Source organism: Lycium barbarum, chromosome 7 (genome assembly GCF_019175385.1).
Source record: "Lycium barbarum isolate Lr01 chromosome 7, ASM1917538v2, whole genome shotgun sequence".
In the NCBI taxonomy this organism is placed as follows: Eukaryota; Viridiplantae; Streptophyta; class Magnoliopsida; order Solanales; family Solanaceae; genus Lycium; species Lycium barbarum.
The window spans coordinates 5784826-5787971 of record NC_083343.1 but is presented as its reverse complement, the minus strand read 5'-3'; the positions used below and the strand labels follow the sequence as shown (position 1 = coordinate 5787971).

Sequence of the window (3146 nt, the reverse complement as noted above, 5' to 3'; positions counted from 1 at the left end):
GCTTTTGGGAGTGAAAATACTCTGTCTTTGCTTTGTTTAGCTCAGTTTCACTTAAAAGAAGTAGAAGTATAGTAAAAAAATTCATAGACGCCGTAAAGGTTCACGATCTGAACACACCTTAGCAAGGTGAAAAACTGAGGTTGATTAAGATGCTATCCAACCTCACCAACATATAGCTGAACTGAAATAAAGATAGCAATGCCCGCACTAAAATTATCATAGTTTACTTAGGGAAAAGGCTTAATGACTTGCCTCATGATGCTCTAAAATTTGTAATTGAGTCCCTATATGTATTAAGAATATTGATCAATTTTATTTGCACTTATCACAGTTACTTGATGATATACAAGATGCATGGTGGGATTTCTAAATATTTTCTGCAATATATCTGCAGTATTTAGAGGATGGAAGCATATTAGTTAAACTGCAATTGGTGAGTTTAGACTACTTGTTAAATAAGATTGGCAAGTCAGTTTTGCAAGTAAAGCTTTCAGCTCTAAGTGTTGGTCGCATCTTGCTGTAGGTGTTATCACTCTACTCTTTTGGAATTCGAGACCATACCATAAACTCATTTGAATAAGGAACGGATTTCAATATTATTAATTTTGGGTAGAACTAACACCATCTGCAATTTCGTGTAGAATTCCATCATCTAATTTCTCACATGTTACTCCGAATATATAAGGACCATATGCATCCTTCTCGATATTGTATTTATTTTGCCCGCTTTTAATCTTTCGCTCGCTTAACACGGAATGGTACATCTAAGGATGAGTGGAGGTGGGACTTGTGCAACAAATGTGGGTCCGTGGCATTTTGCACCCTTAATGTGTGCTCTTTTTTTCAACTTGCACCCTATCCTATTTTTTTTTATGATTTAAACCCCAATCTCTTTATTTCCTTGCAAAACAATAAATTCACCCTTTTTATAAATTTACCATGAGGGCAAAATAGGAATACAAATAATATATCTTTTTTTCCTTCAATTTATTTATTTTATTAGAACTGCAACAACAATAAATTTTATTTTCAAAGCTCATTTTTTATTTTTTTATTTTAAGTGATATTTCTCTATCAATAGTTGCTAAACATTTGGAGTTCTTATTGTTACAAGTTTGTCGTTTTTCCTTTATAATTTAATTACTACTAATTTATAAAGGAAAAACGACAAACTTATAACAATAAGAACTCCAAATGTTTAGCAACTATTGATAGAGAAATATCACTTAAAATAAAAAAATAAAAAAAGAGCTTTGAAAATAAAATTTATTGTTGTTGCAGTTCTAATAAAATAAATAAATTGAAGGAAAAAAAGATATATTATTTGTATTCCTATTTTGCCCTCATGGTAAATTTATAAAAAGGGTGAATTTATTGTTTTGCAAGGAAATAAAGAGATTGGGGTTTAAATCATAAAAAAAAATAGGATAGGGTGCAAGTTGAAAAAAAGAGCACACATTAAGGTGTAGATGGATATCTTGTGTTTGTTGCTGAAAAATACATAAAATAGCCTTGGACTTGTGTTTAGCAATGATCTTTTAAGTTATTCCCTTTATTTTATACAACTGGATTTATTTTGTCATTTTAAACTGGTTTTTTGCTTCTTCGGTTAGGTGACAAAATCACGGGGTTAATCATGCACATGGTTATCTAATTTATACTCCTTCCGTCTATGTTACTTGTCCATCTTTGACTTGATACATCCTTAAAAATAATAAATAAAATGATAATTTTACTATATCAATCCTAATTATTATAAGTCATCAATGTTCGAAAATGAATTGGAGTATTTAATAATAGACAAAATACATCAAATCACCCTTAAATTATACCCAAAATATCGAGTTCACACTCAAACTATACAGGCGACCTATTACACACCTGAACATTTAAAAAGTGAATTTACTACCACCCGACAAATTGATGTGGCACAAATTATAAAAATAATTGAAAAATACGCGCGTTTTAATTAAAATTTATTTATTATTTTCTTTTTTTAATTACAAAATACATATTTTTATAATCCCCACCCACCCTATCCCCACGCTTCCACGCGACCCCACCCTCTTCTTCATCCCCCAACCCAAACCCGCCAGCCCCCACGCCATCTTCATGCCTCCTTCCCCTTCTCTTCATCCCCTGGTTTTTTGTTTTTTGTTTTTATTCTCTCTCCTCCCTTCACACCACTGCGCCGCCGCCCCGTCTCGCTCCTCTTCACGCCAGCCCACCCAGTTTCTTTATTTCTTGATCTCCCTACAGACATTTCATTTCAATGGAAGCCGAAGGTACCCTTTTAATCATCTTTTTTTTTCGTACTTATTCTTCGATAATATCTTCAACTATATTTGTCCCATTTTAGGGCAACGAACATCCTCAAATCCCTCTGCAGTTCTTGCTGCTCTGTTGTCCAAACGAGCCAAACTTCATGATGATCTCCGAAACCTCGAAAAACAGGTTGAGGAATTGTGGGTTTTTATTGTTTTTGTGTTTTATGGATAGGTTTGACATTGATTCCCTGAAATTTTAACTTGACTTGTAGGTTTATGATATGGAGACTATTTACCTACAGGATCCTAGTCAATGTGGAAATGTACTAAAAGGATTTGAAGGATTTTTATCTTCGTCTAAGAGAACCAGCTTGTAAGCTTTATTAGATGCGGAAGAAGGTAAGGGAGATGAGGGGTGAGTGGGGGCGGAGGGACTGCGGGATGAAATAGGTGGGGTGGGTGGGGTTATTTAGTGATGAAGGAGAAGCAATTGGAAGTAATAATTTTTTTTTTATTTCCATGTGGCGCTGATGTGGATGCGTGTGTGGAACACTACACGCTGCAAAAGTGATATAATGCCTTGCAGGGTGCGAATAATTTCAGTTTTTAGATGTTCAGGTGTGTAATAAGTCGCCCGTATAGTTTAGGTGTGATATCGACATTTTGGATATACTTTAAGGGTGATTTGATATATTTTGCCTATTGCACCCCATTTTAACCGAGGCTAAATAAAGCACAACTTATGAAGCTCTGAAATAATTAATTATGTACAGAGTCGCCACCTAGCATTTAAGGTATACTAAGGTACCTATAAATTATTAATATATACAGCTTAACATGGTCTACGAAAATAAGTGAGACTCTAGGTAAGTGTTCAAA

The 3146-nt window shown here is 34.1% G+C and overlaps 1 long non-coding RNA gene across 1 annotated transcript; it reads left to right on the top strand.

The window, feature by feature from the left end:
• Positions 1 to 2108: 2108 nt before the first annotated feature.
• On the top strand, positions 2109 to 2713 carry LOC132602090 (uncharacterized). Its single transcript, XR_009567590.1, has 3 exons — positions 2109 to 2285; positions 2360 to 2454; positions 2540 to 2713. It is a non-coding gene; the product is annotated as an uncharacterized LOC132602090 (long non-coding RNA).
• Positions 2714 to 3146: the final 433 nt, after the last annotated feature.